The following is a 24778-nucleotide window of genomic DNA, read 5'->3' as shown; positions in this document are numbered from 1 at the left end:
TATGAGGGTTTCTTCTCCTAAGTTTAAGCCTCGGTTCATCGGTCCTTATAGGATTTTGGAGATACTTAACCCTGTGTCCTTTCGTTTGGACCTCCCGGCATCTTTCGCTATCCATAATGTATTCCATCGGTCGTTGTTGCGGAGATATGAGGTACCGGTGGTTCCTTCTACTGAACCTCCTGCTCCTGTGCTGGTGGAGGGTGAATTGGAGTACATTGTAGAGAAGATCTTGGATTCCTGTATTTCCAGACGGAGACTTCAATATCTGGTTAAATGGAAGGGCTATGGTCAGGAAGATAATTCTTGGGTAACTGCCTCTGATGTTCATGCCTCGGATTTGGTTCGTGCCTTTCATAGGGCTCATCCAGATCGCCCTGGCGGTTCTCGTGAGGGTTCGGTGCCCCCTCCTTAAGGGGGGGGTACTGTTGTGAATCCGCTTTTTGGGCTCCCCTGGTGGTTTCTGGTGGTACTGGTGACTTGTGTGTGCTTTGCTGTCTCAGTTCACCTGCTCCCATCTGTGTTTGGGAGTTTCCTATTTAGCCTTGCTCTCCAGTCATTTCCTTGCCGGTCATCATTGTAACCAGAGCCTTCGGTTGCATGTTCCTGCTACTAGTCTGCTGATCAGCTAAGTGGACTTTGTCCTTTTGTTTTGTATCTTTTGTCCAGTTTGCAGTTTTTGTTATTCTCTGTAGCTGGAAGCTCTTGCGGGCTGAAATTGCCACTCCTGTGTCATGAGTTGACACAGGAGTCTTAAAGTAATTTCAGGATGGTTTTTTGAAAGGGTTTTCAGTTGACCGTGAAGTCCTCTTTGTATCCTTCTGCTATCTAGTAAGTGGACCTCTCTTTGCTAAATCTACTTTCATACTGTGTATGTCTTTTCCTCTTAACTCACCGTTATTACATGTGGGGGGCTGCTATCATCTTTTGGGGTATTTCCCTAGAGGTAAGCCAGGTCTGTTCCTTCCTCTACCAGGCGTAGTTAGTCCTCCGGCTGGCGCGTGGCATCTAGGAAGTCGTAGGTATGCTCCCTGGCTACTATTAGTTGTGTGGTAGATTTAGCTCACGGTCAGCTCGAGATTCCATCACCCAGAGCTCGTCTGTTATTTTTGTGTTCTGATGTTTCCCTGCCATTGGGAATCATGACAGCGTCCTTAGTGGATGTTCACGGTCAGGGAGAAGCCGCTTCCTTGTCTTCTTCAGCAAGAACAACAGAGAAGGATGCGTCTGGCGACACAACGTGTTACTCCATGGAGCTCTTTACACATACCGTTCCTGGGTTACAAAGTGAAACAGTTAACAGGCCATGCCCAGTAGAAGTTGCATCGGACATGGAGTGCACAGATGCACAGCCACAGCCAGATTACTATGCTGTTCCTTTGACTCAGACCAGAACATTGCCCTCGCAGTGTACTGAGCCAGAATCAAACCCAGCTGAGACTATGGTGCCCCGTCACGAACGCTATCCCACCTGCTTACACGGTGACACAGACGAAGTTGCACACGAGATAGAAGAGGAGGTCATTGATGACCCAGTTGTTGACCCCGATTGGCAGCCATTGGGGGAACAGGGTGCAGGCGGCAGCAGTTCTGAAGTGGAGGAGGAGGAGACGCAGCAGGCATCAACAAAGCAACAGGTTCCATCTGCCGTGCCCGTATCTGGCCAAAAACGCGTGGCAAAGGTAAAACCAGTTGTAGGACAGCGTGGCCATCCGGTTAAAGAAGCTCAGTCTGCAATGCCTGAAAAGGTATCCCATAGTAGAAAGAGTGCAGTCTGGCATTTTTTTAAACAGTTTTTCTCTGCGGTTTTCTCTGCGCATGTCGGCCGCTGCCGGCGCGCATTGCACTCATTGCGGCGCCTGGTCTCCTCGTGGTTTATGGCGTGTGACGCCATCATAGAGGTTAGTCTTACTGCCACCGCCCATTATGTTGTCTGTATCCTTTTGTATGAGATGATAATACCGATGTTTTGTGGGCGGTATGTATAGGCTCATTGACAGGCATATCACTCGTTACCCAGAACAACCACACAGGTTACGTATTTATCCCATTTTAAGTGGCTAATTATTATTCTTGGCTACTTCCTATTTAAAGACCAGCCCCACACTTCATCCACCCTCTGCAGGATAGCATAGGGGGTGGCAGCAACTTATGTCTCCATTTTGAGCACTTATCTCTACAATCAAGCAGGTCCCCTGATGATTAGCTTGGAGGAAACACGTCGGGACTGACCACAGGGAGAGTGCAGGGCATGTTTGTGCAGGGGTAGCTGTGGACTGCCCTTGTAAGGGCAGGAGTTCTGGGGATAGACTACTGTTAGCCCCATAGGGAATGACAGGGTATTGTCAGTTCCCTTCTTCATATTCCGGACCGTGGCCTATACAAGAGGTGTTCCGGGTCTCCTGCCTATTTATCCTGGAGTTGGTGAGGATGTTCCATTTTTCTTTATCCTGACTCTTATTAATGACACCGTGGTATAGGTGCCATGTCTTTTGCCATTGTGCAATATTTGTCTATTTACATGTAACCAATTATATGTATTATTGCTTAATGACTCATATGTACTTGTTTCTGGTAGCTATTTTGTGAATCATATATTGGTCTGCTTTTCATCTGCAAGCGCCTCTGCAGGCGGTGTCTTTTGAATCCTTTCAGGGGTTTTTTTGCGGGGTCCCTTTGTTGAGACCTACCCCATGTGTTTTTATATCACTTTTGGGTGGCTTTTTTTGATTTGTACTTTTATCCTAGTAAAAGTTATGTTTTATTTCCACTTACGCTGTATCTAGTTAATTGTTCTAGTGGGTACATCTGTGTCGTTCATCTACATGCAGAGTTTTTGCTATTTTTTTGTCATTTTTTTTAAACAACATCCAAATGATCAGCGCAAAGTAATCTGTATAAAATGTTCAACTAGCTTAAGCAGAGGTCATAATCTAAAAAGTCTAAATACAAGTTGCATGCATAGACATTTAACCACCATGCATTTGCAAGCCTGGACTAACTACCAAACGTCCCTTAAGGTTGTTTACATAGTTTACATAGTTATTAAAGTTGAAGGAAGACTGTAAGTCCATCTAGTTCAACCCATAGCCTAACCTAACATGCCCTAACATGTTGATCCAGGGGAAGGCAAAAAAACCCCATGTGGCAATGAGTAACTCCACCATGGGGAAAAAAATTCCTTCCCGACTCCACATACGGCAATCAGACTAGTTCCCTGGATCAACGCCTTATCAAGGAATCTAGTGTATATACCCTGTAACATTATACTTTTCCAGAAAGGTATCCAGTCCCCTCTTAAATTTAATTAATGAATCACTCATTACAACATCATACGGCAGAGAGTTCCATAGTCTCACTGCTCTTACAGTAAAGAATCCGCGTCTGTTATTATGCTTAAACCTTCTTTCCTCCAGACGTAGAGGATGCCCCCTTGTCCCTGTCTCAGGTCTATGATTAAAAAGATCATCAGAAAGGTCTTTGTACTGTCCCCACATATATTTATACATTAACATAAGATCACCCCTTAGTCTTCGTTTTTCCAAACTAAATAGCCCCAAGTGTAATAACCTATCTTGGTATTGCAGACCCCCCAGTCCTCTAATAACCTTGGTCGCTCTTCTCTGCACCCGCTCCAGTTCAGCTATGTCTTTCTTATACACCGGAGACCAGAACTGTGCACAGTATTCTAAGTGTGGTCGAACTAGTGACTTGTATAGAGGTAAAATTATGTTCTCCTCATGAGCATCTATGCCTCTTTTAATACATCCCATTATTTTATTTGCCTTTGTAGCAGCTGCCTGACACTGGCCACTGAATATGAGTTTGTCATCCACCCATACACCCAGGTCTTTTTCATTGACGGTTTTGCCCAGAGTTTTAGAATTAAGCACATAGTTATACATCTTATTACTTCTACCCAAGTGCATGACCTTACATTTATCCCCATTAAAGCTCATTTGCCATTTATCAGCCCAAGCTTCTAGTTTACATAAATCATCCTGTAATATAAAATTGTCCTCCCCTGTATTGATTACCCTGCAGAGTTTAGTGTCATCTGCAAATATTGAAATTCTACTCTGAATGCCCCCTACAAGGTCATTAATAAATATGTTAAAAAGAAGAGGGCCCAATACTGACCCCTGTGGTACCCCACTGCTAACCGTGACCCAGTCCGAGTGTGCTCCATTAATAACCACCCTTTGTTTCCTATCCCTGAGCCAGCTCTCAACCCACTTACACATATTTTCCCCTATCCCCATTACTCTCATTTTATGTAACAACCTTTTGTGTGGCACCGTATCAAAAGCTTTGGAAAAGTCCATATATACTACGTCCACTGGGTTCCCTTGGTCCAGTCTGGAACTTACCTCTTCATAGAAGCTGATCAAATTAGTCTGACATGAACGGTCCCTAGTAAACCCGTGCTGATACTGGGTCATGAGGTTATTCCTCTTCAGATACTCCAGCATAGCATCCCTTAGAATGCCCTCCAGGATTTTACCCACAGTAGAGGTTAAACTTACTGGCCTATAATTACCGAGTTCAGTTTTTGCCCCTTTTTTGAATATTGGCACCACATTTGCTATACGCCAGTCCTGTGGTACAGACCCTGTTATTATGGAGTCTTTAAAGATTAAAAATAATGGTCTATCAATGACTGTACTTAGTTCCTGCAGTACTCGGGGGTGTATCCCATCCGGGCCCGGAGATTTGTAAATTTTAGTTATTTTTAGACGCCGCTGTACTTCCTGCTGGGTTAAGCATGTGACATTTAATGGGGAATCTTTATCACTAGTCATTTTGTCTGCCATGGGATTTTCTTTTGTAAATACTGATGAAAAAAAGTCATTTAGCATATTGGCTTTTTCCTCATCCTCATCCACCATTTCACCCAGACTACTTTTAAGGGGGCCAACACTGTCATTTTTTAGTTTCTTACTATTTTTATAGTTAAAGAATATTTTGGGATTATTTTTACTCTCTCTGGCAATGAGTCTCTCTGTCTCAATCTTTGCTGCCTTGATTTGCTTTTTACAGAATTTATTTAATTTTCTGTATTTATTTAATGCCTCATCACTACCTACTTCCTTTAATTCTCTAAATGCTTTCTTTTTGTCCCTTATTGCGCCCCTTACAGCTCTATTTAGCCATATTGGTTTCCTCCTATTTCTAGTATGTTTATTCCCATACGGTATATACTGTGCACAGGTCCTATCCAGGATGCTAATAAATGTCTCCCATTTTCTTTGTGTATTTTTGTGTCTCAGGATATCGTCCCAGTTAATTGCACCAAGATCCTCTCTCATCCATTGGAAATTTGCCCTCCTGAAGTTTAGTGTCCTTGTCACCCCCCTACTACCCATCTTATTAAAGGTTAAATGAAAACTTATTATTTTGTGATCACTATTCCCCAAGTGACCCCCAACCCTTATATTTGATATGCGGTCTGGCCTGTTGGTTAATATTAGGTCTAGCAGTGCCCCCCTCCTTGTTGGGTCCTGAACCAGTTGTGAAAGGTAATTGTCTCTCATAGTTGTCAAAAAACGATTACCTTTGCTGGAACTGCAGGTTTCTGTTCCCCAATCTATTTCAGGGTAGTTGAAGTCCCCCATAATAATGACTTCTCCTTGAGTCGCAGCTTCATCTATTTGCTTTACAAGGATATTCTCCATTGCTTCCATTAGTTTTGGAGATTTATAACAAACCCCTATCAGTAATTTATTATTTTTTCCCCCTCCCCTTATCTCCACCCACAGAGACTCTACATTTTCATTAGATTCACCTATATTATCACGCAGGATGGGTTTTAAGGTCGATTTTACATACAGACACACCCCACCCCCTCGCTTATCTGTACGGTCATTTCTGAAAAGGCTATAGCCCTGCAAGTTAACAGCCCAGTCATGGCTCTCATCCAGCCACGTCTCAGATATCCCCACCATGTCATAATTATGCTCCAACAACATTAGTTCTAATTCATCCATTTTGTTGGCGAGGCTTCTGGCATTAGTATACATGCACTTGATGTTACTCTCTGTACCTCTATTCTTTCTTAAATTACTAACTGTTCTAACCCCACCCCCCATGCCACCGCCACCCCCAACTTCCTTATTTGTGCCCAGGTCTCTATCTGCACTATCTTCCCCTCCTATAAAATGAATACCCTCCCCCCCAATCCCTAGTTTAAACACTCCTCCAACCTTCTAACCATTTTCTCCCCCAGCACAGCTGCACCTTCCCCATTGAGGTGCAGCCCGTCCCTAGCGTAGAGCCTGTAGCCAACTGAGAAGTCGGCCCAGTTCTGCAGGAACCCAAACCCCTCCTTCCTACACCAATTCTTGAGCCACTTATTAACCTCCCTAATCTCCCGTTGCCTCTCTGGCGTGGCACGTGGTACAGGCAGTATTTCAGAAAATACCACGTTGGAGGTCCTTGCTTTCAGCTTGCAGCCTAATTCCCTGAAATCATCTTTAAGGACCTTCCACCTACCTCTAACTTTGTCATTTGTGCCAATGTGCACCATGACCGCTGGGTCCTCACCAGCCCCTCCCAGTAATCTGTCCACCCGATCAGCGATGTGTCGGACTCGAGCGCCAGGTAGGCAGCACACCGTCCGACGATCCCTGTCTTTGTGACAGATTGCCCTATCTGTTCCCCTAATAATTGAGTCCCCCACTACCAGCACCTGTCTGGCCTGCCCTGCTCTCCTTTTTCCCTCCTTACTGGAGCAGTCACTCCTCCGGCTTTCAGAGGACATGCCTGGCTGCAGCAGTGCTACCCCTGTACTGGCACCCCCCTCATCTGCCAACTTAGCAAACTTATTGGGGTGTGCCAGATCAGGATTAGCCTCCCTGGCACTCTTCCCTCTACCCCGCCTTCTATCTGTCACCCAGCTAACTGCCACACTGTCCTGCAGCTCCATCCTACCATCCCCCTCCTCATCTATCCCATTGAGCGTCTGCTCTGTGAGCAGAAGACTCCTCTCCATATTGTCTATGGATCTCAGTGTTGCCAGCTGCACATTTAGATCCAGTATCTGGGTTTCCAAATGCACAATGTGCTCACATCTCGCACAGCAGTATGCACCCTCGACTGGCTGGTCAAGGACTGCATACATGTGGCAAGATGTACACTGGATGGCATTAACAATTGTGGAGCACATTTCCTAATGGGGATTGCACCACACAGAAACGTTAATTAAAAATAAATACAAAGTATTAATTAAACCAAAAAAAAAAAAAAACAGAAGCAATTCCTCCCTTGGAAACTCCCTGAATCCAAAGTCACTGAATCACAAGTCACACACTTACCGCCGTTCACACTTACGCTCAGGTCACACTCAGCTCGCTCACACTCGCTGTGCTGAAGATTTATAGATTTTTTTTTTTTTCTCTCTCTATCTCCCCTCAACAGCAATCCACCTTGCTGTTTAGATGCACTTCCAAAAAGGACTTGAGCCCCAAACAGCTGCCCCTTATATCCCCTTAATTATGAGCCCCCACCCTAAGTTAACTCCTTATGAATATAGCTACTCCCAATTCAGCAACTCACACCAGTTCACACAGGTATTTGTTAAAGGCTTTCCAAATACCTCTTCACTGAATCACAAGTCACACACTTACCGCCGTTCACACTTACGCTCAGGTCACACTCAGCTCGTTCACACTCGCTGTGCTGAAGATTTATAGATTTTTTTTTTTTCTCTCTCTATCTCCCCTCAACAGCAATCCACCTTGCTGTTCAGATGCACTTCCAAAAAGTTGTAGCACCCTCGGCGAATGAAGCTAGTCAGCAACGCTACATCCTTTCCGGCACTGTAAGCCCACCATTTCCCGCACCACCTGCAGTATCTGTGCAGGTTTCGTCGCTAGGCCAAAGCAGTCAGGGAATCACCAGGTTCGTAGTAGGAAACACTGCATGTAGGGCACCGGCAAGAATACCGTCTCCAACCCTCTCTCAGTCTGCCATGTCCACCGGCACCCCCGCTAGTTCCACGATCTCCAGCTCTCCAGTCCAGCTCACCCTACATGAGACTCTCGTTAGAAAAAGGAAGTACTCATCCTCGCATCCGCATACACAGGGTTTGAACGCCCACATTGCTAGACTAATCTCGTTAGAGATGGTGCCCTACCGGTTAGTTGAAAGTGAAGCTTTCAAAGCCCTGATGGACTACGCTGTACCACGCTACGAGCTACGACACTTCTTTTCCAGAAAAGCCATCCCAGCCCTCCACCACCATGTTAAAGAGCGCATCGTCTATGCACTCAGGCAATCTGTGACTACAAAGGTGCACCTGACAACAGATGCATGGACCAGTAGGCATGGCCAGGGACGTTACGTGTCCATCACGGCACACTGGGTGAATGTGATGGATGCAGGGTCCACAGGGGACAGCAATATTGGGACAGTTCTGCCTAGCCCACGGTCTAGGAAACAGTTGGCTGTAGGCGTTCGCCCCCCCTCCTCCTCCTCCTAGTCCTCCTGCAGAAGCGAGAGCTTGTCCACAGACCGCAGTCACACAACCAGTCCATCCACAGCTGCCACTGTTGCACACCAGGTGTCCCATTATGGGACAGCTAGTGGCAAGCGTCAACAGGCTGTATTGGCAATGAAGTGTTTGGGCGACAACAGACACACCGCGGAAGTTCTTTCCGAGTTCTTGCAGACAGAAACTCAGTCATGGCTGGGCACTGTACATCTTGAGGCAGGCAAGGTAGTGAGTGTTAACGGAAGGAATTTCATGGCTGCCATAGCCCTTTCCCAACTGAAACACATTCCTTGCCTGGCTCACACATTAAACCTGGTGGTGCAGTGCTTCCTGAAAAGTTATCCGGGGTTACCCGACCTGCTCCTCAAAGTGCGCAGACTTTGCTCGCATATCCGCCGTTCGCCCGTACACTCCAGCCGTATGCAGAACTATCAGCGGTCTTTGAACCTTCCCCAGCATCGCTTAATCATCGATGTTGCAACAAGGTGGACCTCAACACTGCACATGCTTCAGAGACTGTGCGAACAGAGGCGTGCTGTTATGTATTTGTGGGAGGATACACATACACGGGCAGGCAGTTGGATGGCAGACATGGAGTTGTCAGGTGAGCAGTGGTCGAAGGTACAAGACCTGTGTCAAGTCCTTCAGTGTTTTGAGGAATGCACACGACTGGTTAGTGCAGACAACGCCATAATAAGCATGAGCATCCCCCTAATGCGTCTGCTGATGCAAAGTTTGACGCACATAAAGGATCAGGCGTCTGCACCAGAGGAAGAGGAAAGCCTTGATGACAGTCAGCCATTGTCTGGTCAGGGCAGTGTACAGGACGAGGTAGCGGGCGAAGAGGAGGTGGAGGACGAGGAGGATGATGGGGATGAGTATATTTTTAATGAGGAAGCTTTCCCGGGGGCACTGGAAATTGGTTGCATGGCAAGGCCTGGTTCTGGTTTTTTGAGGGACACAAGTGACGTAGATTTGCCTGAAACTGCCCCTCAACCAATCACAACCGGAGATTTGACAACTGGAACTTTGGCCCACATGGCGGATTATGCCTTACGTATCCTCAAAAGGGACCCACGCATTATTAAAATGATGACCGATGATGATTACTGGTTGGCCTGCCTCCTTGATCCTCGCTATAAAGGCAAATTGCAAAATATTATGCCACATGAGAACCTCGAACAAATATTAGAAACCAAACAAGCAACTCTTGTAGACCGTTTGATTCAGGCATTCCCAGCACACAGCGCCGTCGATGGTTCTCACACGAGCTGCAGGGGGCTACAGGGCAGAGGTGTTAGAGGTGCACAAATCAGAAGTCGCGTTAGACAGAGGGGTTTTCTGACCAGGTTGTGGAGTGATTTCGCAATGACCGCAGACAGGACAGGTCATGCAGCATGTATTCAAAGTGACAGGAGACAACATTTGTCCAGTATGGTTACTAACTATTTTTCATCCCTTATCGATGTTCTCCCTCAACCGTCATTCCCATTTGATTACTGGGCATCCAAATTAGACACCTGGCCTGAATTGGCAGAATATGCATTGCAGGAGCTTGCTTGCCCAGCAGCTAGTGTTCTATCAGAAAGAGTATTCAGTGCTGCTGGATCAATATTAACGGGAAAAAAGGACTCGTCTGGCTACCCAAAATGTTGATGATCTAACCTTCATTAAAATGAACCAGTCCTGGATTTCAAATTATTTTGCCCCACCTTTCCCGGCTGACACCTAGCTTTCCTATAAAAAGGTCTTGCTTGTGGACTGGTCTTACTGAGTGTTCCAATCTCTTAATTTGCAGCAGCTGTTTGTCCAGTATACGACATGTTTACACCTCCCAAAATGGGAAAACTCCCCCCACGGGGCCGTGGTCTCGCCACTTGGCACAAGCACCCGTTAAGAGTGCCGTTTGTCTGAAGAGGTGGGTGTGCCCGCTTTTGGTCGATGGCACTGCCACTGGGTCCCTCATAGTACAATAAAGTGTCTCTGGCGGTGGTGGCGCGCAACCAACGTCAGACACACCGTTGTAACATGAGGGGCCCTGGGCCTGTACCGCCGGCCACAATAGAGTTTCCCCCCCCAGCTCAAACTGTGCTCTACCACGTGCAAAATTATCTCTCACAGCTCCAACAATGTTTAGTCTATGAGCTGACATCCTTCAATGACTGGCACTGACAATACCAATTTGTTGACATGTATGATGCTAGTTAAAATAGTCAGGGTCAGCGTCCTACATTGACACCAGTAAATACTTAGTGCCAAATTACTATGTCTGAAACTCAGCAGAGGAGCCCACCCCGGTACCTAAGTATGCCACACTTTTGTTTTTTTGTTTTGTTGTTTTGCGAGACATTAACATCTATTTATTTTTTGGGAGTATTAACTGTGTCAGACACTCCTTGCAGTCGTCCTCCGCTGACCATACCAATGCTGCCTGTGTACCCATGTAAACTATTTAAAACTGCATTGAGCCTATTTTATTATTTTAGGCCTAGTAAGTCTGTCTGCGGTCCCTCCTTGCAATCGTCCTCCACTGACCACACCAATGCTGCCTGTGTACCCATGTAACCTATTTTAAACTGCATAGAGCCTATTTTTATTTATTTTAGGCCCAGTAAGCCTGTCTGCGGTCCCTCCTTGCAATCATCTTCCGCTGACCACACCAATGCTGCCTGTGTACCCATGTAACCTATTTAAAACTGCATTGAGCCTATTTTATTATTTTAGGCCTAGTAAGTCTGTCTGCGGTCCCTCCTTGCAATCGTCCTCCACTGACCACACCAATGCTGCCTGTGTACCCATGTAACCTATTTTAAACTGCATAGAGCCTATTTTTATTTATTTTAGGCCTAGTAAGTCTGTCTGCGGTCCCTCCTTCCAATAGTCCTCCGCTGACCACACCAATGCTGCCTGTGTACCCATGTAACCTATTTAAAACTGGATTGAGCCTATTTTATTATTTTAGGCCTAGTAAGTCTGTCTGCGGTCCCTCCTTGCAATCGTCCTCCGCTGACCACACCAATGCTGCCTGTGTACCCATGTAACCTATTTAAAACTGGATTGAACCTTTATTATTTTAGGCCTAGTAAGTCTGTCTGCGGTCCCTCCTTCCAATAGTCCTCCGCTGACCACACCAATGCTGCCTGTGTACCCATGTAACCTATTTAAAACTAGATTGAGCCTATTTTATTATTTTAGGCCTAGTAAGTCTGTCTGCGGTCCCTCCTTCCAATAGTCCTCCGCTGACCACACCAATGCTGCCTGTGTACCCATGTAACCTATTTAAAACTGGATTGAGCCTATTTTATTATTTTAGGCCTAGTAAGTCTGTCTGCGGTCCCTCCTTGCAATCGTCCTCCGCTGACCACACCAATGCTGCCTGTGTACCCATGTAACCTATTTAAAACTGGATTGAACCTATTTTATTATTTTAGGCCTAGTAAGTCTGTCTGCGGTCCCTCCTTCCAATAGTCCTCCGCTGACCACACCAATGCTGCCTGTGTACCCATGTAACCTATTTAAAACTGGATTGAGCCTATTTTATTATTTTAGGCCTAGTAAGTCTGTCTGCGGTCCCTCCTTCCAATAGTCCTCCGCTGACCACACCAATGCTGCCCGTGTACCCCTGGAACCTATTTAAAAGTTCATAGAGCCTATTTATATATTTTATTTAATATTAATAAAGCCATGATGGACTACGCTGTACCACGCTACAAGCTAACCAGTCGACACTTCTTTTGCGAGAAAAGCCATCCCAACCCTCCACCAGCATGTAAAAGACCGCATTGTCCATGCACTCTGGCAATCTGTGAGTACAAAGGTGCACCTGACAACAGACGCATGGACCTGTAGGCATGGCCATGGAAGGTTATGTGTCCATTACGGCGCAATGGGTTAATGTGGTGGATGCATGGTCCACAGGGGACAGCCTACTAAGTTTGCCTGCAGTCCCTAATTAAAATTGTCCTCAATTCAGGTTTTCGGGCTTTTTAAAAAAATAGGAAACTGCATTTGGGCTACTAGTTTGGTTGGGGCCTACTAGTGATGTCTGCCACTCCTGGGTGTTCTCCTCCTCCAGAGTGTTCTCCTCCTCCTTGGTGTTCTCCTCCAGGTTTCCTTGTCTGAGCTTCAACCTTCAGGCTCTCATTAAGTATTTTTAAATGTAACACTACAGTTGCCATACTACTTGGGTTGGGGCCTAGTAACGGTGTTCTCCTCCTCCTTGGTGTTCTCCTCCTCCTTGGTGTTCTCCTCCTCCTTGGTGTTCTCCTCCAGGTTGCCTTGTCTGAGCTTCAACCTTCTGGCTCTCATTAAGTATTTGTTGGTAAAAATTGGTGGTTGGGGCCTACTAACGGTGTGTGCCGCTCCCTGGTGTTGTCCTCCACTGTATAAATCTGAGCTTCAACCTTCAGGCTCTCTTTAAGTAGTTGTTTTTAAAAATTGGTGGTTGGGGCCCTACTAACGGTGTGTGCCGCTCCCTGGTGTTGTCCTCCACTGTATAAAGCTGAGCTTCAACCTTCTGGCTCTCATTAAGTATTTGTTGGTAAAAATTGGTGGTTGGGGCCTACTAACGGTGTGTGCCGCTCCCTGGTGTTGTCCTCCACTGTATAAATCTGAGCTTCAACCTTCAGGCTCTCATTAAGTAGTTGTTTTTAAAAATTGGTGGTTGGTGCTTACTAATGGTGTGTGCCGCTCCATGGTGTTGTCCTCCACTGTATAAAGCTGAGCTTCAATCTTAAAGCTCTCGATAAGTAGTTGTTTTTAAAATGTGTGGTTGGGCCCTTAAAACAGTGTCTGACGCTACTGGGTTTTCTCCTGTTTTGTTGTCCCGACCTTCAGTGTTCAGGCTTTCGGCTTACATTTTAAATAATTAAACTGCAGTTGGCCTACTACTTTGGTTGGGCCTAGTAACGGTGTGTGCCGCACCTTGGTGTTGTCCTGTGTTATTTTCATGACCTTTAATCTTCAGGCTTTCAGCCTTCATTTGTAATATTAAACTGCATAGTGCCTACTAGTGTGGTTCGGCCCTACTAATGGTGTCTGTCTGCCGCTCCTGGGTTTTCTACTCCACTGAACTAAGCAATGCCACCTGGTTAGTCCTGTTACCAATTTTGACCTGCATTTTACCCACTTTATTATTTGGGCCTATATCAGTGTTTCCGCCTCATCCTGCCCATTGCCCAGCCGGTGCTAGATGAGTCTCGTGGTACTTTGACCCAGACCACTACATTCCCCTTGCACGCTACACAGCCACAATCTGACCCTGCTGAAAGTCAGGTTCCCCTTCCCGCATACTATACCACCTTACACAGGGACAAAGAGGAAGGTGCAGATGAAAGTGCAGGTTTCTTCAACAGGTAAGGGAGCATACTCGTTGGCGACGTCACAGGCACAGGGCCCCTCAGAGTACGCAAAAGTGTCGCTGCCGGTGGGAGGCGCCCCCGCCGTGCAAACACACCACCGTACTTTGAGGGGCCCTGTGCCAGTGCAAATGCGAACGAGTGGGCCTCCCTGCTTGCTCAGAATCACAGCACTTGCAAAGTTGAAATACTTACCTCTCACTGCTCCACCGCCGTGACATAGTCCACGTTTCCTGGGCCCACTAAAACCTTGAACCAGCCCTACCCCCCACAACTTTTGCCAAATGACCCCCAATTTCCAATGCCCAACTATTATTAGAAAGTTAATTAAGATTGACAAGCTTCAGAAACAAGAATGGATGTTTTTGGCATTAAAATGGGCACTGTAGGTGTTTTCCTGGCCTCCACTCACTGCCGACTATGCTTCCCCATTGACTTGCATTGGGTTTCATGTTTCGGTCGATCCCCGACTTTTCGCGATAATTGGCCGACTTCACTCGACTCAACTTTGGACAAAGTCGGGTTTCGCAAAACCCGACTCGATCTTAAAAAAATGAAAGTCGCTCAACCCTAGTGGGAGGCGCTGTACCGGACCTGAGACGCCCATCGCAGTGGGACCGCCCCTGGGTGAGTATAATCTAACGTCTTTTTCTTCTCTTTCAGGTAACATCGGCGGCTTATCTACAGCATTACAGAATGCTGTAGATAAGCCCTTGATGACGATGAGCTTACCTCACCATCGATTTTGGGGGTGACAGGTTCGCTTTAAGGCAAATTTCACACGTCCTGATATTTCCGGTACTGGAAAAACAGTACCAGAGATAGTGTCCATGTGTGTAATTCTTGCAGCACACATGTGGCAACTGTGTGTGGTCCGTGTGTTGCATCAGTACGAAAGGTACCGGTGCCAGGAAAGCAACAGTACAGTTAGCGCTATACCCTGGTGCCAGGTGCTAAAGATGGCTCTCATCATTCTCCTCAGCTCTGCTGACGATCACAAGCAGGGAAGAATGTTGAGAGTTATATTCAACTGATAACAGGGAGAGCAGGCGGCGGCTGATGGGATTTATTCTGTAAATAAAGACTTACAACAAAGATTATTTGAATGCGTGTTTGCAAAATACAATCCCTAGAAAATAATATTACATGATTTGGAAAGCTTACATCCAAGTTATTCACAACAGAACAAAAGACACATACTAGTCTGCCCAGTATCTCATATAAATGTATCATACAAATGTGGAGCTAAGAATTAACCCCTTCACGACATGCCCCGTACTAGTACGGCGCATGGCGTGTCTCCCCCTTTGATGTGGGCTCCGGCGCTGAGCCCACATCAAAGTCACGACATGTCAGCTGTTATGTACAGCTGACATGTGCGCGCAATAGCGGCAGGTGGATTCGCGATCCACCTGCCGCTATTAACCAGTTAAATGCCGCTGTAAAAACGCTGACAGCGGCATTTAACTACCGCTTCCGTCCGCGCGGCCGGAAATGCGTGCATCGCTGACCCCCGTCACATGATCGGGGTCAGCGATGCATCAGGATAGTAACCATAGAGGTCCTTGAGACCTCTATGGTTACTGATGCCGGCTTGCTGTGAGCGCCAATCTGTGGTCCGCACTCATAGCAAGCCTGTAATTCAGCTACATAGCAGCAATCTGATGATTGCTGCTATGTAGCAGAGCCGATCCAGTTGTGCCAGCTTCTAGCCTCCCATGGAGGCTATTGAAGCATGGCAAAAGTAAAAAAAAAATGTTTTAAAAAATATGAAAAAAATAAAAAAAATATAAAAGTTTAAATCACCCCCCTTTCGCCTCATCCAAAATAAAACAATAAAAAAAAAAAATCAAACATACACATATTTGGTATCGCCGCATTCAGAATCACCCGATCTATCAATAAAAAAAGCAATAACCTGATTGCTAAACAGCGTAGCGAGAAAAAAAATTAGAAACGCCAGAATTACATTTTTTGGGTCGCTGCGACACAAAGTGGTATCATTAAAAATGTCAGCTCGGCACACAAAAAATAAGCCCTCACCCGATCCCAGATCACGAAAAATGGAGACGCTACGGGTATCGGAAAATGGCTCAATTTTTTTTTTTTTTTATTAGCAAAGTTTTAAGGTTTTTTTCACCACTTAGATAACCTAGACATGTTTGGTGTCTATGAACTCGTAATGACCTGGAGAATCATACTGGCAGGTCAGTTTTAGCATTTACTGAACCTAGCAAAAAAGCCAAACAAAAAATAATTGTAGGATTGCACTTTTTTTGCAGTTTCACCACACTTGGAATATTTTTTCCGTGTTCTAGTACAAGACATGGTAAAACCAATGATGTCATTCAAAAGTACAACCTGTCCCACAAAAAATAAGCACTCATATGAGCATATTGACTGAAAGATAAAAAAGTTATGGCTCTGGGAAGGAGGGGAGCGAAAAACGAAAACGCAAAAACGAAAAAGGGCCACGTCTTGAAGGGGTTAATCCAGAATGATATATACAGACTGTACCCTGTCATCTGCCACCATTGCACTCTAATCAGCATGTCCATTTATCTATTCTCTCTACAGGTACATCATCCAGCTTTTCCACACTGATTTTTCCTATCTCGACCTCTTGCAAAAACTTGGTATGCTTTTCAACTGACCCCTGCAATACCCCCAATGTTATTTATGACTTTGTTTACTCTGCCTTGCTCATATGCATCTGGATCACTCTTAATTATCTGACCAAGATGAGCACAGACCACTCCCCACTGCTTCACACCTGAATGCACTTTCTAGCACATATATTGCATAGCATAAGTCTGCCAAGACATCAGTCTGCCCAGTGTATCATATAAGTTTATCATACAAGTGTGGAGCTCAGAATTAATCCAGAATTGACCCAGAAGGGAACTGTAGGTAACTGGATAAAGTCACTGTAAACAATGTTTCTGTTTGTTTTCAATCTCACCCCTATAATCCTCCCCATCCATCTCGCCTCCTCCTTAGAACTGTTCCTCAACATACAATCCTCTGTCTCCAAACACAGATAGCCGTCTCATGCCCTCTTCTGCTCCCACCTGCTATCACTTTCTCTGCTCCTCCTGACTGTCAGTGATATTTCTCCAAATCCTGGTCCTCCTCACCACATTCCCACAGGCATTTCTACCTCCCATTCACCCTCTATCACACCTTTCTGTAACCTCTCTAACCTTATACCCATTCGCCCAGCCACCGTTTCCCCAGTCCCACTAACAGGAGCTTTATAAAACGATCAGTTTGTCTGCAGCAAACTTTCCCTGATCTTTTCATAACTAACAAACTTTCCTTTCTCGCCATCACAGAAACCTGGCTCACCCCCTCTTACACAGCCTCTCCAGCTGCTCTTTCGTATGGTGGAGTCCACCCTTCCCCGGGAGTGGCCCACGTCCACAAAACTCATTTAAACTTTCAGTAGAGGATTGGGAGTGTTAATGTTTTGTTTGCAAGCAAAAGAGATGGAGGCTCTATGCACGACAGGTCTGTGTGGGTCTGAGCTCAGACCAGAGAAGGCAAAGTTACTGAAGCAACCACAAGTGATACAATGATGTAGTCGCCCACGGCAACAAACTGATACAGATGCTCTGGCTGCAAATCCGGGATAAAAGAGCTGCATTTATTTTAAGAGTTTGAAAATAAAGACATTTAACCGTGCTGTGGAACCATGAAAAAAATCACTGCTTTGGTACCATGGGGTCTATATGACCCTAGGCTCTAAATCATCATATTTCATTAAAATGAACATGCTGGCTGTTGAGAATAATCAAGTTTTATTCTGTCATCATTTCAGAACACAGTTATGAAGTCAAACATAACTTTGAAGAGATTTATTTGTCATCATCAAACACAAACTGAAATTTATACCAAAATGCTTTACTAATAACTAAAAGTATTCAAATTCAATTAAAAATGCACAAAAGCTGCAACTGTGTGGATTTTAGTAAAAACATAATGACAACGAATGATCTGGCAATAAATTTAGCCCTTGCATTCACGGCATGTCATAGTGCTATGTTCTTCACAAATTAACTTCTTGCAGTCATTGCAAACAAATCTCGTCTTTTTGTCCTTCGATCAATGACAAACATAGCTCTGTTTGTGCTGTCCTGTAACACTGCTAGTGTCACTTGGAATGTCTGATGGTGCCTGCAAAATACCACAGCTGCGGATGATTTGCTTGACATCCTTTGGCATTTGATGCACATCCAATCATTGACTCGCATATGGAGTGATCAGTGCAACTGCGACTTCCTTCAAAAACTTATTGCGTTTGTCCAAATTGTTAATACCGTACCGTGCCGTAATTCGGTACATTTTCAATAAAAACTAGATGGGTATTTCCTGAAGGAACTACAGATAGTGCTTTGGAATGGTGCACGGGCTGCCCCTGCAAGACTTTCACACTTGGGTGCCCCTCAGGCGGTCTGATTTGGTGGGTTGGGTCAATCTGGGTCTGATTTTGTGGGAGGGGTAAATCTAGGTCCGATTCGGTGGGCGGGGTCACTTTTGGTCCGATTCTGTGGGCGCGGTCACTCTGGGTCCGATTCGGTGGGCGGGGTCACTCTGGGTCCGATTCGGTGGGCGGGGCACCTCAGGGACCGATTTGGTGGGCTGGGCACCTCAGGGTCTGATTTGGTGGGTGGGGCCACTCGGGGTCCGATTTGGTGGGTGGGGCCACTCGGGGTCCGAATTGGTGAGCGGGGTAATCTACTATATAATTGTCTAAGGGCACTTCCGTCTTTCTGTCACCGTTATTCGTTCGCTGATTGGTCTCGGCAGCTGCCTGTCAAAGCTGCCGCGACCAATCAGCGACGCGCACAGTACGGAAGAAAATGGCCGCTCCTTACTCCCCGCACTCACTGCCCGGCGCCCGCATACTCCCCCCCCCCGGTCAGCGCTCACACAGGGTTAATGGCAGCGTTGACCGCGGTGTAACGCACTCAGTTAACGCTGCTATTAACCCTGTGTGACCACCTTTTTACTATTGATGCTGCTTATGCAGCATGAATAGTAAAAATATCTAATGTTAAAAATAATAAAAAAAATAAAAAATAGTTACAAAATCATCCTCCGGTGGACCCTCCGGATCAGGAACCGGCTTTTCCCGCTCCGCGCGACGCCCCGGTCACCGCTGCATGCATTGCGGTCTTGCGAGATGATGACGTGTGGTCTCACGACACCGCTACGTCATCATCTCGTGAGACCGCAATGCACTCTTGGGACCGGAGCGAGCAACAAACATCGGGTACCGGCCGCTCCAGGAGGTGCAACAAGCATCGTGTACCGGCCGCTCTAGGAGGTGCAACAAGCATCAGGTACCGGCCGCTCCAGGAGGTGAGTATGTAACTATTTTTTATTTTAATTCTTTTTTTTTTTTAAACAGGGATATGCAGTATACTATGTGACTGGACAATATACTACGTGACTGGGCAGTATAACTACGTGGCTCTGCGCTGTATACTGCGTGGCTCTGCGCTGTATACTGGGTGGCTCTGCGCTGTATACTGCGTGGCTCTGCGCTGTATACTGCGTGGCTCTGCGCTGTATAATGCGCGGCTCTGCGCTGTATGCTGCGCGGCTCTGCGCTGTATGCTGCGCGGCTCTGCGCTGTATGCTGCGGGGCTCTGCGCTGTATAATGCGCGGCTCTGCGCTGTATGCTGCGCGGCTCCGCGATGTATGCTGCGCGGCTCCGCGCTGTATAATGCGCGGATCCGCGCTGTATACTGCGCGGCTCCGCGCTGTATACTGCGCCGCTCTGCGCTGTATAATGCGCGGCTCCGTGCTGTGTGCTGCGCGGCTCCGCGCTGTGTGCTGCGCGGCTCTGCGCTGTGCGCTGCGCGGCTCCGCGCTGTATGCTACGCGGCTCCGCGCTGTATGCTGCGCGACTCCGCGCTGTATGCTGAGCGGCTCCGCGCTGTATGCTGCGCGGCTCCGCGCTGTATACTGTGCGGCTCTGCGCTGTATACTATGTGGCTGTGCAATATACTACGTGGACATGCATATTCTAGAATACCCGATGAGTTAGAATCAGGCCACCATTTAGTAATAATAATAAGACTACAGATAGTGCTTTGGAATTGTGCTGTGCTGTCACTTTAAGAGCTGATATTATATGACAAAACTGTGACCTGTTGGGCTGATGTAGAGTTTGTAGGTGTTGGCATAGTAACTGTGTCTCACTGCGCATATCAATGAGCTAATCAGCCAGGTGGCAGTTGGCAATTATTTTTAGAAATTGCCTCAGAAACCAGCCCATTATAAACGTATAGGAAAATTTCCCTATTGAAATGCATTGAAACTATGCTTTCCAATGAGGGGGAAACAATTTTCAAATGCAAATTGCACCAAAACTACAAATCCGATCGACATGAAAAATACTTAGCACACCTCTCGTGGACGCTGGCTTCGAAATGACACCTCACTGGAGTCTGTGCGTTTTACGGTTTGGGCCGCATTAATTGCGGAAAAAAGCCTAATAATAATAAGAACTAGATGGGTATTTCCTGAAGGAACTACAGATAGTGCTTTGGAATGGTGCCACGGCTGCCCCTGCAAGACTTTCACACTTGGGTGCCCCTCAGGCGGTCCGATTTGGTGGGCGGCGCCACTCTGGGTCCAATTTGGTGGGCGGTGCCACTCTGGGTCCAATTCGGTGGGCGGCGCCACTCTGGGTCCGATTTGGCGGGCGGCGCCACTCTGGGTCCGATTTGGCGGGCGGCGCCACTCTGGGTCCGATTTGGCGGGCGGCGCCACTCTGGGTCCGATTTGGCGGGCTGCGCCACTCTGGGTCCGATTTGGCGGGCGGCGCCACTCTGGGTCCGATTTGGCGGGCGGCGCCACTCTGGGTCCGATTTGGCGGGCGGCGCCACTCTGGGTCCGATTTGGCGGGCGGCGCCACTCTGGGTCCGATTTGGTGGGCGAGGCCACTCGGGGTCCGATTTGGTGGGCTGCGCACCTCGGGATCCGATTTGGTGGGTGGGTCACTTTAAGAGTTGATATTATCTGGCAAAACTGTCTTGGTAGAGTTCGTAGGCGTTGGCATAGTAACTGAGTCTGACTGCGCATATCAATGAGCTAATCAGCCAGGTGGCAGTTGGCAGTTATTTTTAGAAATTGCCTCAGAAATCAGGCCCATTATAAACATATGGGAAAATTTCCCTATTGAAATGCATTGAAACACTTTTTTCAAACGCAAATTGCGCCAAAACTACAAATCCGATCGACACGAAAAATACTTAGCACACCTCTTGGGGACGCTGGCTTCGAAATGACACCTCACTGGAGTCTGTGAGTGAAGCGGTTTGGGCCGCATTAACTGCGGACTGAATAATAATAAGAACTAGATGGGTATTTCCTGAAGGAACTACAGATAGTGCTTTGGAATGGTGCCCGGGCTGCCCCTGCAAGACTTTCACACTTGGGTGCCCCTCAGGCGCTGGTTTGGTAGTTGTAGCCCCTCAGGGTTGAGGCCACTCTGGGTCCGATTTGGTGGCCCGGGTCACTCTGGGTCCGATTTGGTGGCCCGGGTCACTCTGGGTCCGATTTGGTGGCCCGGGTCACTCTGGGTCCGATTTGGTGGCCCGGGTCACTCTGGGTCCGATTTGGTGGCCCGGGTCAATCTGGGTCCGATTTGGTGGCCCGGGTCACTCTGGGTCCGATTTGGTGGCCCGGGTGACTCTGGGTCCGATTTGGTGGCCCGGGTCACTCTGGGTCCGATTTGGTGGGCCGGGTCACTCTGGGTCCGATTTGGTGGGCCGGGTCACTCTGGGTCCGATTTGGTGGGCCGGGTCACTCTGGGTCCGATTTGGTGGCCCGGGTCACTCTGGGTCCGATTTGGTGGCCCGGGTCACTCTGGGTCCGATTTGGTGACCCGGGTCACTATGGGTCCGATTTGGTGGGCCGGGTCACTCTGGGTCCGATTTGGTGGGCCGGGTCACTCTGGGTCCGATTTGGCGGGCGGCGCCACTCTGGGTCCGATTTGGCGGGCGGCGCCACTCTGGGTCCGATTTGGCGGGCGGCGCCACTCTGGGTCCGATTTGGCATTCGGCGCCACTCTGGGTCCGATTTGGCGGGCGGCGCCACTCTGAGTCCGATTTTGCGGGCGGCGCCACTCTGGGTCCGATTTTGCGGGCGGCGCCACTCTGGGTCCGATTTGGCAGGCGGCGCCACTCTGGGTCCGATTTGGTGAGCGGGGCAATAATTATAATAAGACTACAGATAGTGCTTTGAAATTGTGCTGTGCTATCACTTTAAGAGCTGATATTATCTGGCAAAACTGTGCTGGGGTCATGTACAGTTCGCAGGCGTTGGCATAGTAACTGGGCCCTGACTGCACATATCAATGAGCTAATCAGCCAGGTGGCAGGTACATTTCAAATTGCCTCAGAAACCCGGCCATTATAACCTATGGGAAAATTTCCCTATTGAAATGCATTACAATGAGGGGAAAAAACATTTTCAAACGCAAATTGCGCCAAAACTACAAATCCGATCGACACGAAAAATACTTAGCACACCTCTTGGGGACGCTGGCTTCGAAAAGACACCTCACTGGAGTCTGTGACTGAAGCGGTTCGGGCCGCATTACGTGCGGACTGAATAATAATAATAACTAGATGGGTATTTCCTGAAGGAACTACAGATAGTGCTTTGGAATGGTGCCCGGGCTGCCCCTGCAAGACTTTCACACTTGGGTGCCCCTCAGGCGCTGGCTTGGTAGTTGTAGCCCCTAAAGGGGTGAGGCCACTCTGGGTCCGATTTGGTGGGCGGGGTCACTCTGGGACCAATTTGGCGGGTGGGGTCAGTCTGGGACCGATTTGGCGGGCGGCGCCACTCTGGGTCCGATTTGGCGGGCGGCGCCACTCTGGGTCCGATTTGGCGGGCGGCGCCACTCTGGGTCCGATTTGGCGGGCGGCGCCACTCTGGGTCCGATTTGGCGGGCGGCGCCACTCTTGGTCCGATTTGGCGGGCGGCGCCACTCTGGGTCCGATTTGGCGGGCGGCGCCACTCTGGGTCTGATTTGGCGGGCGGCGCCACTCTGGGTCCGATTTGGCGGGCGGCGCCACTCTGGGTCCGATTTGGCGGGCGGCGCCACTCTGGGTCCGATTTGGTGGGCGGCGCCACTCTGGGTCCGATTTGGTGGGAGGCGCCACTCTGGGTCCGATTTGGCGGGCGGCGCCACTCTGGGTCCGATTTGGCGGCCCGGGTCACGCTGGGTCCGATTTGGCGGCCCGGGTCACTCTGGGTCCGATTTGGCGGCCCGGGTCACTCTGGGTCCGATTTGGTGGGCCGGGTCACTCTGGATCTGATTTGGTGGGCCGGGTCATTCTGGGTCCGATTTGGTGGGCCGGGTCACTCTGGGTCCGATTTGGTGGGCCGGGTCACTCTGGGTCCCATTTGGTGGGCCGGGCCACTCTGGGTCCCATTTGGTGGCCCGGGTCACTCTGGGTCCGATTTGGTGGCCCGGGTCACTCTGGGTCCGATTTGGTGGCCCGGGTCACTCTGGGTCCGATTTGGTGGCCCGGGTCACTCTGGGTCCGATTTGGTGGCCCGGGTCACTCTGGGTCCGATTTGGTGGCCCGGGTCACTCTGGGTCCGATTTGGTGGCCCGGGTCACTCTGGGTCCGATTTGGTGGGCCGGGTCACTCTGGGTCCGATTTGGTGGGCCGGGTCACTCTGGGTCCGATTTGGTGGGCCGGGTCACTCTGGGTCCGATTTGGTGGGCCGGGTCACTCTGGGTCCGATTTGGTGGGCCGGGTCACTCTGGGTCCGATTTGGTGGGCCGGGTCACTCTGGGTCCGATTTGGTGGGCCGGGTCACTCTGGGTCCGATTTGGTGGCCCGGGTCACTCTGGGTCCGATTTGGTGGCCCGGGTCACTCTGGGTCCGATTTGGTGGCCCGGGTCACTCTGGGTTTGATTTGGTGGCCCGGGTCACTCTTGGGTTTGATTTGGTGGGCCGGGTCACTCTGACTGACAGCAGGATAAGGGAATGGCTGATAACAGAGAATAGACTGACAGCAGAACAAGGGAATGGCTGATAACAGAGAGAATAGACTGACAGCAGGACAGGGGAATTGCTGATAACAGAGAGAAATAGACTGACAGCAGGACGGGGAATGGCTGATAACAGAGAGAATAGACTGACAGCAGGACAGGGGAATGGCTGATAACAGAGAGAAATAGACTGACAGCAGTGCGCGGAATGGCTGATAACAGAGATAAATAGACTGACAGCAGGACGGGGAATGGCTGATAACAGAGAATAGACTGACAGCAGGACGGGGAATGGCTGATAACAGAGAATAGACTGACAGCAGGACAGGGGAATGGCTGATAACAGAGAGAAATAGACTGACAGCAGTACGGGGAATGGCTGATAACAGAGATAAATAGACTGACAGCAGGACGCGGAATGGCTGATAACAGAGAGAATAGACTGACAGCAGGACAGGGGAATGGCTGATAACAGAGAGAATAGACTGACAGCAGGACGGGGAATGGCTGATAACAGAGAGAATAGACTGACAGCAGGACAGGGGAATGGCTGATAACAGAGAGAAATAGACTGACAGCAGTACGGGGAATGGCTGATAACAGAGAGAAAAAGATGGGTATTTCCTGAAGGAACTACAGATAGTGCTTTGGAATGGTGCCCGGGTTGCCCCAGCAAGACTTTCACACTTGGGTGCCCCTCAGGCGCTGGTTTGGTAGTTGTAGCCACTCTGGGTCCGATATGGTGGGCGCTGTATACTGCGCGGCTCTGCGCTGTATACTGCGCGGCTCTGCGCTGTATACTGCGGGGCTCTGCGCTGTATGCTGCGGGGCTCTGCGCTGTATGCTGCGGGGCTCTGCGCTGTATGCTGCGGGGCTCTGCGCTGTATGCTGCGCGGCTCTGCGCTGTA

The 24778-nt window shown here is 48.5% G+C and overlaps 1 protein-coding gene across 1 annotated transcript in view; it reads left to right on the top strand.

The window, feature by feature from the left end:
• Positions 1–16421: 16421 nt before the first annotated feature.
• The window catches only part of LOC143808075 (putative cation-transporting ATPase 13A4), a 226731-nt gene continuing 218374 nt past the window's right edge, over positions 16422–24778 (top strand). The window contains exon 1 of the mRNA XM_077290332.1: positions 16422–16481. The gene's annotated coding sequence lies outside the window, so the exon portion shown is untranslated. The remainder of the gene's footprint in view (positions 16482–24778) is intronic.

This window comes from Ranitomeya variabilis, chromosome 2 (assembly GCF_051348905.1).
Source record: "Ranitomeya variabilis isolate aRanVar5 chromosome 2, aRanVar5.hap1, whole genome shotgun sequence".
In the NCBI taxonomy this organism is placed as follows: domain Eukaryota; kingdom Metazoa; phylum Chordata; class Amphibia; order Anura; family Dendrobatidae; genus Ranitomeya; species Ranitomeya variabilis.
Note: the sequence above shows the minus strand (reverse complement) of the source record. Positions and strands in the feature narration are given on the sequence as shown.